At 37.6% G+C, this 13149-nt stretch overlaps 1 protein-coding gene across 31 annotated transcripts in view; it reads right to left on the reverse strand.

Moving 5' to 3' along the window:
* The window catches only part of NRXN3 (neurexin 3), a 1657938-nt gene that overhangs the window by 417562 nt on the left and 1227227 nt on the right, over positions 1-13149 (reverse strand). The window lies entirely within an intron of this gene.

The raw sequence follows: 13149 nt of genomic DNA on the forward strand, positions 1-13149 counted from the left end.
AACAAAAACCTAAATTCTCCTTATAAGGAAAATTAGCAAATCCTCAAAATGTTTCAATTATTGAACAACTGGCATTCTAAAGATTATCAATGTTTATTCTAAATTATGAAAGGGAATATAGATTCAACCTCTTTCATAAGGTTGCACTATAAATTTGGAATGTAGCACCATATTGTGTAGATTATAATATTAGTTGCCAGGAAAAAACAAAAAGTAACATGAAATATATGACTCTAAAACACAAGTGAATGACAAGAGGAGAATTATTTAGGCAACTGTAACACACACCCGCTGACAGTCCTTTTGGCTCCAATCCACACACTTTCAATACATTTTCATTAGAAAACCCCGTTACCAGGATTGCATGCATTTGTATTTCAGTAAAATGTGCCAAACACAAAGGATTCAGAAGCCCCTTGGATAAAGCAGACTGACATTCAAAACCATGACAGGAAGACCTCATGATTTTTAAATTTTTATCCTTGAGGCAAAAACTCACCATAGAGAACCTTCCACATTATCACTAAAACCTTGCTTCCCGGAATAGATAAACCAATCTTTCGACAGACTTTAAGATATTAAATATATTAATCCAGTCACACGCATTATTTAACACGCATTATTAGAAAGGGGGAGAGGAGAGGGAAATATCCTTCTATATTATTCTCCTTTCAAATTGGGATCTTTTCAAGTTTACTATCTAAACACAACTTATAAAACCTGTATAATTAAAAGTAACACCAATAGTACATGGGAATAAACACAAAAGCCCCTAATCAATTGAAGAGAGAATAATAGCATTGTACAGTCTATAACAGTTTATGGGGTAGCATATTAGAAGAGATTGGTTTTCTTGGAATTGGGTAGAGAATAGAAGACATGAATCTCCTGGATTAGCAGCAGTGGCTGGTCGAAGGTAGAGTGGGAAAGATACTTTTTACAAGAAAATCCTGAGAAATGTTATGGAAATATGCAAATACATGGTAATTTCAGAATAACGTAGTCCAAATGGTTAAGATGAGATAAGGGCATATCTTTTGAAATGACAGGAGCTATCTTCAAAAGTGAGAGAGGAAAAAAAGTTTGGTAGAGATCAGATATTAAATTAACAGACTACTTCCTCAGGGAATAATTAATTTTGAAATTCAATAATTAATTCTGTAATTACTGAGAACTATTGGTGGCTTATTTCCATGGGAATGATATGATCTGATCTAATTCATCAAAGGTAACATTGCCTGCATGTGGAGAACAGATTGGTGCTGGAAAAAAGAAGCAAGAATACCATTAAGAATACCATCAAGTAAAATTGATGAGATCTTTGACTTGTTTATTAAAAAGAAATGAGGTGAAGGTATTTGATTGCAAATAAAGGGTTAACATAATTTATTAATGGTTTAGAAATCTATTCATAGAACCTAAAACTAAGGCTATATAGTTTTTCTTTCTTTTTTTTTTTTTTTTTTTTTGTACAGAATGATCATTTTAAGTTTATGGACAAAATAAAACTTTTGGGATTTTTTTGGCATTAAGTCCTGACAAGCCAGATCTCCTTTATCTGGTACCTGAAAATTTTATTTATTTAACCCACATATAGGATATTACATTTATTTTTATTAGAGGTTGTTTTGTTGGTTTCTATTTGTCCAGGTTATCAATATCATTTTGAACTTTGGTCTATCATTTACTGTTATTTGAAAATTCCAAGTTTGAAAATTTTTATTTTTATTAAATTTTCAGATGTCACTGATTAAATGTGGAACAATATATTAATGCAGGAAGTCTTTTAAAAGGCTCCCTTCTGGGTCATGGAGGTAATGATCAATATTCTCTATACACCATGTTTAAAAATTTTAATTTTAACAAACATCAATTGTAGAACCATAAAAAAAAAACAACCTATGGAAATTCATATAGGGCAAATCCCAGCTGAAGAGTAGTTCTATATCCTAAACAGTTTAAGGAAATACTTCCATTTTTAAAGATCTCCAATGAAGGTCTTCCACAATGCTCCCTAATAGCTCTTTCATGCAATCAGTATATAGGAAGCCAGAACTCAAAAGTGAAATTAAAGAGTTTACATATAATGGGTGAGATTTTTTAAATTGTAGAAATAACTGTTTTAAGAGGTTATATTAGGGTTCTCCAGAATCACAGAAACTACTGTATTTAATAATCAGTCATAGGTACAACTAATTGACTAGTGATTTAAACCCACAAAATATCCTCACATTAACAATCAGGCCAGTATTTGCCTGACCAAACAACTGGAAACCATACCTAGCAAAGTTGACACATAAACTTAACCACCACAGAAGTGGTTTGAAAACGGTGTCACCACTGGATATAACTGAACAAGTTTTGGTCCTGGAGTCAGGAGAACTGATTTCTAGTGTTTTTTACTTCTTTAAGATTTGATGATCTTATCTCTAAAACAGAAACCAGAAGCTACCCCAAATGGATGTTGTAATGATTAAAATAATGCATGTTAAACTCTCTGGTTGAGGATCTGCCAAAATGTTGGTTGAATCTACAAACCTTAGCCATTTGAAAGTGTCAACAGAAATGGCTGTAAGCAAGCCAGTTAACCCTGCGTTGGGAAGGACTGTGGTGGGCTAGAATAGAGGGGATTTAGTGTTCTTGACCAACTGGCTTTGAGCAACAAGTTCTTGGGTCCAAAGAGCTTGTTGCTCAATGTTCAAGTATCTGGATGTCCAGACCCAAAAATTGTTATAAACTTGCCTCAAACTCATATGGTAGTAAATGGGTTAAAATGTGTCAAGATGTCACTTTTCTTGACTCCTTATGAGGTCATTATCAGTGTCTCACCTCTGTGGGAGCTGCGATGCTTTTCCAAGTCTCAAGAGTTCAAGTTTAATGGCTAACCACTGCTTTAGCATTCTCTGATAAAAGACTACACAATATTGTAAATTCATGGCAGAGGATTAGAGCAAGGAGTTCTTTTGCCAGACTTGGTGCTTTCTAGGTAGGTATTTACAATCTGGTACCTCAGTTCCTTCCTTTGCAAGAGAGGAAGGATTTTTTTTTTAATGCCTCTATTGTAGCTCACAGGTTGCAGAGGCCTATGTAGTCATTCTTGCTTTTGAAAAAGGTGGCAAGAGTTACAGGACCTGGTCCATAACAACTCTGAGTACCACAGTGAAGTCAGTAATGGTCTATGCTACACAAAATATGTGGAGGAGGGGTTGGAGAGCAATTTGATCATCTTTTGGAGAGAAAAACACATGGGTTGCTGATTAACATTTTTCTCAAAAATAATAACAGCAGGATGTTATGAACTTCTAAAACGATCTGATCTTATTTTCATGCAAATTATTATTATGAATAAAATAACAGCAGGGGAGAGATAAGCTAATTAATAATAAGGAAAAATACCTCTCTAAATAATCTTTTCTTGAGCAATAATTTTACAAGACTCATATTTCAAACATCCAGGATTCTTCTCAAAAGAGACAATAAGGTTGTACCTGAAGTCCCTCCTATTGCAACAAGCAAAGAATTTTCCATCCAACCAACCATATCAAATTTTGCCCAAGAAAGTTTTCTATGCTTAGAACACATAGTCATGAGGGATGTTTTTAAAGCAACCAGAACAGGTAAAGAAAAGAGAAGGAAAATCAAGAAGATGTTTGCCCTTCACGATTCATACATTCTTCGTGTTTGTCCCAGCTGCAAGTCCAACATTTCACCTTGGGTCTAGGTTGGTTGTATGAGAAACCCAGAAGCAATAATCCAATGTGCAACTAGACTTTCGTACAAATAAACGTATTAAATTTTCAGGCAGTGTAGGAAGTCAGCCATGATACAACAGAAGTATCACCTCTACCACCCATCATGTTTCATGTGTCTCAGCATAGACTCCAAAATAGCAAAATTTTCAACAGCAGGATACCTCCTATCTCCAAGATGTAAGGAGGCTTCACAAATATAGTCTTAAATGTCAACCCAGATATAGGATCACGGAATTTTCCTTCTTTGACTCATGTGCTACTTATACTATTAACGCCAATTTCACAGAGAACCTGATTTGGGGTTACTTTTTAGCAAAGTGTTAAAGAATTTAGAAAATAAATCCATGGTGCATACTGATAGGTCTTCTAAATCTACAGTTAAATGATGGAATTTATACTGCAGAAAAGGTCCAAACACTGGGTGGGAAAAATTTTATATTGACTAAGTACTCTTTTGTTTCTGATAAGAAGATAGTTATGCAGAAACAAATAATTCATAAGCAATATTACTGTCATTGCCTTAATTTCTACTATCAAGATTCTTAAAACCTCTCTCCAAGAATATTATGCGTGAGACATTTTTCTCATGTCATGTTGAAGCACTTTGAATCAAAAACTATCTGTCCTTTAATGGAAGGACACACAATTCATTCACTATAAGTAAGGCAAATGTTTCCTGTTATTTCTTTGGGAAAGGGTGAAGGATATCTGTAATAGTATGTATGTCAACAACTAGAAGCCTTTGTAAAGACATGAATGCACCTTCAAAGGGCCTTGGATGTCAGTCTGTGGCTGTTATAATGTTATAATGTGGCCATCGTGTGAAGGCAACTTCATGCTCTGAAAGAGCAATATTTATTAAAATATCCAGTTTAAAAATAAAAGTTAAGATTTATGGAATCCTATTGTGCTGGGTGGTCTGTGTTTTATTCTCACGTGGTTCCTGTGAAGAACTATCATTGCTCACATTTTATAGATGAGAAAACTAATGCTTAAACAGGTTAAGTAATTTTCCCAAGACTACCCAGCAAAGGAAACTAACACTTAAACAGATTAAGTAATTTGCCCAAGACCACCCAGCAAAGGAAACTAACACTTAAACAGATTAAGTAATTTGCCCAAGACCCCCTGCAAAGGCTTCGAACCCAGAAAAATCTCACTCCAGAGGATGCACTCTTAATTATGACTCCAGACCATCTCATTGCCAGATAATGCATGACAAACAATGGGGTCCTATTATTGAGTGAGAAAATTAGGTCACATTATCTATAGAGTGATCAAACCCATTTCTCTTGGATCTGCACCATCTGCAAATGAGTTTTTCAAAAATGGTGTCTGGCAACTTAGATACACTGATAAAATTCATCTATATTTGCCTAATATTGAAGGGAAAAGAATCAAAATCTGTGTTTCATGTCACCTTTAACTAGGCTGCATTTGGAATTAAAAGATGCCTGCCAGAGGGAGTACATCTGGTGGGGGCCCCACAATGCACAGTTCTAATTTAATTTATTATCATGAACATCTTCCTAGAGATCACTAAAAACTCACTTTCCTCATAAGATTTTTAAATAGTCTAACCATCTATTTAAAAAGTAAAACTAATTGACAAAGAATAATGTTCTGCATTTAGAGTGTTCTCTTCAAGAACACATCTGCCCACTCCCATTACCCCATCCTTATTAATTCTTACTGAATTTATTATAATACAGGATTTTATAGAGCCTCTTCAAGAACAGAACTAAGATGATTTTCAAGTATTGAGTTCATATTAAGGAAACCCATTTTATGATTTTAATCCCTAGTTTTGCTAACTATCCATTTTCCCCATTTTGTACCAGTTAAAGGAAAGGAAGGGCACATTTCCATCCCTTGCCCTCAAGGTGATTATGTTATATATTTAAAGGAAAGTAAAATCTGAGAGACCCAAATAGCATTTAGAATAGAAGTGTTCCTCAAAACGTTGGACAATTTTACATTTTCTGTTGGGTTCCTGAAGGAAAAGGATCAAATATTCAAAAATTGGGCTAATTACTTGAAATAACACCTCAATCAAAGTTAAATACAGGGGCATGAAGGAGGAAGTAGAGACCAGGCCATAACCCCATTAGCAAAGCAAGGCCATAGCCCCATTAGTTCAAGCAAAGCCACCTAATCAAAGTCAGACACTCCCAATATACCCTCCAACAGAGCATCTAGCATCACATTTAATAAACTGTTAAGTATTTGCACACATATTCATCCCACAAATATATATACAGAATCATGGGATCCCTGAGTGTAGGACCTTGTTTTGCTTTTCTTTCTAGCCTTAGTATCCAATGCAGTGGGTGGCCCCACAGAGAAGCTCGGCAATTCCTTGAATAGATGAATAGCTGCTTTGAAAAGAGAACTACTTTTTAAACGCCGTCGATTACATGTACGCTTCTTTTCGTTTGGTTTTGATTTTCAATTAATGAGAATTTGGGAGAAGGAGTAGGGTGAAACTTAAAAACTGGAAATTGCCCATGAAAGACCAAACCTCCTGAGTAAAGCTGAACATTTTTCCAGCCATTCAAGTGGCTTGCTGGAGTTTCTACTTTCCATCTAATATCCTAGAGACCCAGACACGTCCAGTTTCCTGAGATGGTTTACAGCTCTTCCAACCACTTTAGCACAAGTTGTTTGTACCTCCCCTCCAGCTGGTTGCAACAAGTCTTAAAAGTCAGGTCAACCCAATTGCAGATGTCTGCCTCTATCTGACATGATTCCTAATTCTAGTCATCTGTCAAATCTTTTTGTAGAGGGGAAAAAAAAATGTGATAAAATGATCATGGAAAATATTAAACTCCACAACTCACTATGAGCTAAAATGCTCAGTGTCACCTTTAAACCTTGTGTGGGAAACTCAAAACTACAAACAAAAGCAAAGGCAGACAATAAAAACACCTGAGGGAGAATTCTTACTATCAGCTGACAAGTTTAAAAAACAACACTAATATAGGGTAAGGACTTTATGTAGCCCTTCTCGGGGTAGTTAAGTTATTCCAATACCTTTTCTATGCTTTTGACTTTTATCTCTTGCCTGCAGCAACTCCAAATCCTAGTACCAGCACCCGCCCCCCCCCCACTACCACCATCAGACCCACTTCTATTCTCAATCCCTGTACACCAGTCACCCAGATTCCCTCAAAATTTTATTCACAATGACATTTGGAATACACAAAGCCATTTCCATTCAATTAAATAAACACACCATGTTAACCTTCAGTGAAAGAAGTGGCCGTTCATTTTTATAGGTGGCTGTAAACAGACTTTGAGCTTCACAAAGCCAAGATCAATAGACTGTTGGCAAACAATAATAATCTCATGCACTCTCTATCGACAGCTGCTCAGAAAATATGGTTTGATTGTGATGGACCCAATGATTGGGCCCTCAGCCAGTCTTTTGCCTTTCTCTAAGTGAATGTCAAAACGTCAAGAAAATGCCTCTAAGGTAGTGAATTCCACTGCAAAGTCTCCTGAGGAGTTAAATCTGCCAAGCTTCAGTAGGCAGTGATGCAGACCAGCGGAGGGGAAGACGAGCCTCAAGTGAGAGGGCCACTAGAGGTGATGGCTCCCATGGGTGCTGTGCAGAAGCGTTGTCACCTGCTGTTGACAGATGTGTCTATTGCTATCACTATTGTCATATTGGCGATGGAGTGGGAACAGGGACAATCAATCACAGATGCATTCTCTTTCAGGTTATTTCTGCCTCTCCTGCAAGCTAGAGATTAGTTCCAAGAGTGGAAAACCCAAATGTATGATACAAGCCACCCCTTGATATCTGCTCTTGATCTAACCTCTATGGGTGAGTCTAGATTGAGGAAAAATCTCCCACTTTTTTTCTCTTTCCCTTGTCTCCACACCATCATTTTTGTGCCCCATTTTCATTTCTTTGTTAGCAAGGGTACAAATTACTTTAAAAGAAACAAGTAACCTGGGAACAATGAAAGAGCTCTAGACTTGGAATAGAGGCCAGTGGTATAGTTTCAGCCCTGCCTCTCACTTGCTAGGTGATCACAGACAAATCTTTTTTTTCTGTCATGGAGTCTCAATATTCTATCATGAAGCCTCCGTTAAAATGGGGTGGGGTATAGACGATAGGTCTCAAAATCTTTCCTCTTTAAAGTTAGAACTGGGAAGTGGATGTAGCTCAACTGATAAGAGAGTCTGCCTACCATATAGGAGGTCCAAGATTCGAACCTAGGGCCTCATGACCGTATGGTGAGCTGGCCCATGCGTAGTGCTGCCGCGCACAAGGAATGCCATGCCACACAGGGGTGTCCCCTGCTTAGGGGTACCCCACGCACAAGGAGTGCGCCCTGCAAGGAGAGCCACCCTGCACAAAAAGTGCAGCCTGCCCAGGCATGGGCACCACACACACGGAGAGCCAATACAGCAAGATGATGCAACAAAAAGAGACACAGATTCCCGTGCCACCTGATGAGAAATCTTATATCAACTTCTAAAGGAAACCAATTGTGACACCACATTAATGAAATCAATCATTAAAACAAATTGCTACCTACACTCATCCCATGAGAAGCTAAGCGATGAAAGGGTTGTTGGGTAAAGCTTTAGTTAACTTCATTCCAACTTCACATTTAACTATCCCAAAAGAGAGTACTTCAGAGCCAGCAGAGGCAATTTGTTTGTGTCTGCTCTGAGGAAATGTTATATCTATCTCTAGTACTGGCCTGTCCAAACCATGTTTACCACACACTGGCCACCTTCCATGAATGCAATTTATTATACGATAGAGTCTACTGGGAAAGCAGTTATGCTCGATTGGTAAGATTGTGAGAAAGTGAGAACAAAGGATGCCCCTATCCTCCTATTCACTAGACAAGCACTCAAGAAGGAAAGGTAGCAGGGAACTTCCCAATGCAACCCACAGGAAAAACCTGAAGCGAATTTAAGATTTATAACCAGTAACTTAACCATTATAGGACTGGCCATTGACATCACTAGTTTTCTTCCAGTCATCTGGCATTTTCCTTTTTGGAGATTCATTCTCACTAAGGGTTTCGTAATTAGTCCTTAACTGATCCAGAGAGCAAAGCAATGCTCATAGAAATTCCCACTAGGCTGGGATATGGATGGAGATAGGAAAGGAAAACAAAAAGAGGTATATAATCAGAGAGGAGATAGGAGTCAAAAAGGGAAAAAGTTTTTAAAAAACAAAGACCCTCCTATTCTAAGGCAAATTCCTTGTGTCACTGTTTCACCAGCACTCCCATGTGTCAGGCCAGGATCGTTGCCATGTTTGCTACATGTGGCAAAGCTTTAAGGAGGAAGAAGGAAATTTTACTCATGGCTAGGACCGAGAATCTGCAGCACAATTCTCTAGAAAAGCCAATACATCTTAATTGCTCATTCAGTCTGAGTTAACTCACATAAGGAACTCACGTGAAGGTCCTTTTCCATGTCATTCTGCTTGAAAAAGAAAAGTTAAAACAATTTTCAAGAAGAAAAATGTATAAGAGAAGTATTAAAACTTCCTGTTCAATCTAGAAAGTCATTCCTCTGGGTTTCTCACCCTGGATAGCTTTCTTTTTTTAAAAAACTTTGATGTTTAGGTCCAAAATCTACTCTGAGACTTCCTGAATATATTGCCGCTATTAGACCAGCTCGTTTAATTCTCCAGTATTGGGAAATCTCTCTCAATCGCCTTTAAATTATCTTTAGCTTTCTAAATGCTAAGGGAAGATTCTCCAAAAAGGCAGAAAGAACTAAAAGCAAATCAAAGCAACGCACATCAAAATGTCATTCACTAATCAACTTGAGAGGAGCAGATGGGGTGGTGTTATTAAAACATCCTACAACCTGAGACCTCACTGAATATGTAACTATGAAATAAAAATAATAAGACCAAAACAGAGAGGGATGGGCTGTCTGCGTGGCGAAGTCTGATGATAAGGCAGTGGTGCCAGGGGTACTTAGTAGTGCAGGTCTTATCTAGAGACTTTACAGGATACAATGGATGCCCTCTCATCCATGCACGCCGTCTAAATACCTACACAGAAAATAAACTGTATTCATAAGCATTAGACCAAGAGAAAGCTTTGAAAGATTAAGAGAAATTAAAGGTGAAGCGGGCAATTAAGCTTTTTATGCCACACTGCACACTGCACCTCATAACATTAAACCATCCTAAACTCAAATAGCCTCAACAGGTTTTGCTATGCCACTTTAAAATCTAATATTAAAAGCTAGGTGATGTCTCCTAATATTGAAGTATGTCTACATTGTATAGCCAGCAGAATTAGAACTATATCCTAGAGGCTTCTGCTCACTTTAGCTCCTTGTACCTCAGGAATCACTCATGCCCCATTTTCCCAGAATCACTTCAGGTCCTGCATACACTGCCAGAGCCTTTTTCCATCTGGCATCTACATGATGGAAGTAAGCATAATTATAAAAATAAAGATGAAACATTGAAACTTAGAGAAAACAAAGATAGCTTAGTCAGTCCCCCTAACGTTATGACTGTGAAAATGAAAGTTCACAGACAGAAGTCTTCTGTAGATTAATATATAGCAGAACCCCAATGTGCTAGACCAGGGCTTTTCTTGCTGAAGTGTATTTAAAACTTTTTTTTTTGCAGTATCAGGACCGGGATTGAATCTAGGCCCTCGTATGTGGGAGGCTGGTGCTCAACCACTGAGCCACACCTGCCCCATTGAGTTGGTTTTTTCATTTGCTTGCTGGTTGTTTTGTTTTTGTTTCTCTCTAGGAGGCTTGAGGAACTGAAGCCCGGGCCTCTCGTGTGGGAGGCAGGTGCTCAACTGCTTGAGCCACATCTACTCCCTATTAAAATATTTTAATACATCGGCCATCACTGGGGAGGGAATTGGCCTGAGATGAATTGGAGTGACATTCCTTGCACCAAAGTGAAAGTAAAATTATCTGGTTCAAAGAAAATCTTTTTTGAAAAATCATATATACCACTTTTTCAAAACTGGACGTAATTGATCATTTCCCTGGAGACTTCAAAAAGTATCATTGCATGCTAAAATTCAGAAATGGCCTCTGAGGCCCTTGTTGCCTGAGACTTTGATGATGGTGGTTGAGTTCTTTTGTTTTGTACAGATTTCTGATGCAAGCACAGGACAGGTGCTCAGTTAATATATTTTTTTGATGAAGTAATATCTCCTTTGTCTTCTGCAAAGGTCCATTAGTCTATGTTTGCTGCTCTTAGTTCTTCCACCACCCTCAAATTCAAATGCATTCCTTCTATTTTGTCATGAACAAGACAGTAAAGTTTCCATTCTTTTATTATTGAGTATAAAGTGTAAGGAAATAGACTCTAGGTTAGCACCTTAGTTTTTTTGCATTGAGGAAAAACACACAACACTTTGTGCCTAGATTTTATATCATCTTTTGCTACTGTGTCTTTGTTGTGTGCATTTTTGTCTTATAAAATTATAAACGCTTAATACAAGGGACTGTAGAGATTATCTAATCAAATCTCTAAATCTGTGCATGAATTCCTTTTCTAATATTAATGGCATATAACCACTGGCCCTTTACCAATGCATTTACCTTCCTGCAGTGATGATAAGAATGCATTCAAGAGCCAGACATCCAGGACTCTACTTCCAGCTTTTCCAGTTACATAATTTGGACATTTACTTAATCTCTATGTACTTCAGTTTCCTTATCTGTGAATGGGGATGATAATAATTGCAGCTACCTCACATGGCTATTATGATTACATAAGCATTTAGTTCTTAGAACAATAACTGAAACATCCTAAGTGTTACATTTTCCCCCAGTTACTATTACTATTACTAGTAGTATTATCATTACTCTGCCCGTTCATGCCTCCTAAGAAAGTTAATTCTAATGTTTAGAATATCCCCCAAATCGAAAAATATTCCTTTCATGAAGCTCAAGTACGTTTTCTTATAACTTCTTCTCATTGGCCCTGGTTCTCCATTCTAGAATAAGGCTGATCAATGAGAATACACTTCCACATAAGCATCATTCAAATAATTAATGACACTGTCATATCCTTCTTTAAATCTTCCCTTATATCGGCAGAACATTTTAAGCTTCTTCGATTCCTCATGCTATGGCCATCAACTTTCTTATTATTTCCTTTGAATAATAACAGTTCCCAGTTATGAGCCTATTCATGATATTGAACTCTTACTTGCATTACGTGATTTCATCCTTAGCTCAGACCAGTGAGGGAACTTTCATCCCTATTTTATCATTAAGGTATCTGACTTGTCCAAGGATTTACATCAGTAGAGTTGAGATTGAATGACCAGCACACCATGCCACCACACTGGATATAACTCGGTTTGTTAATGTTCTTATAAAATGTGGCAGCAGAAGGCACACAGGATTCCTGATGATGACTAACAAGGGCACAGGACTGGTTCCAGAGTCTCTTGTGCTCATGCACTTTCAGATGATACCAATTTCTGGAAGGCAGAGTGCATTCTTCACACTTGGAGTTACAATTTTAAAAAGCCTTAAGATTTTTCATTTTTTAACACGTAACCATCTATTTAAATGGCTTATCTTCTACCCAGTATTTTTTAGCCTAAGGGCAGAGTTTTATATAGCCCTATTAAATTTTATCTAGTTAGTTTTAGGATCATTCTTCTTTGCTGTTGAGATTCTTTTGGATCTTAAGTATGTCATTTATCCTCTGAGCTACTGCACCCTTTACCCTTACCGTATATCTTCAAGATAATCGCTTATGAAGAGGTACAAAGACCCAAGACATGCAACACAACTAGAGACTTTCTTCTAAGGTATTAATGGACATTTCTCAGGGTCTGGCATGGGGCTGATATTTCAAATACATTCATTTGATCTGCACAAATTAACCCCATCTGTTTTTATATCTACTTTAGAAATGGCTAGGTGGTACAAGAAGGAAAGTAATTTACCCACAGACATAGTAGAGTCAAATCTTAATCCGGGTCCATTTGACTCCAAAGCCACAATTCCACTCTATCCTACCTTATATGAATATAATCAAGTCCCTGTTGCACTCACCTTACTGGTGACAATCTTATGAATTGCCTTATGCTTCTAGTTCCCTTTTTTTTTTTTATAGCAAATACTCATGAACCATCTACAGAAGGCAGTGTGAAACAGGATAGGGGATGAGTGTTCAGCCACTGATCACACTGTGGCAGACCCGGGGTTTTGCCTGTCTGTACACCTCATCTATTGCAGTGTACTATTTTCCCTCTTACTCCAGACCCTCAGCATTTGCAACGACTTGTCAGCACAGTTGTGAGTGCACTTGGCCATCTGGCTTCTACTGCCACTGTGGCACTTAAGCGATGGCTATTGACCTATCCTCTTAAGAGCCCATGCTTCTCATTGTTGTTTACTGAAGAGCTGATTT

This window comes from Dasypus novemcinctus, chromosome 3 (assembly GCF_030445035.2).
Source record: "Dasypus novemcinctus isolate mDasNov1 chromosome 3, mDasNov1.1.hap2, whole genome shotgun sequence".
Taxonomy (NCBI): Eukaryota; Metazoa; Chordata; class Mammalia; order Cingulata; family Dasypodidae; genus Dasypus; species Dasypus novemcinctus.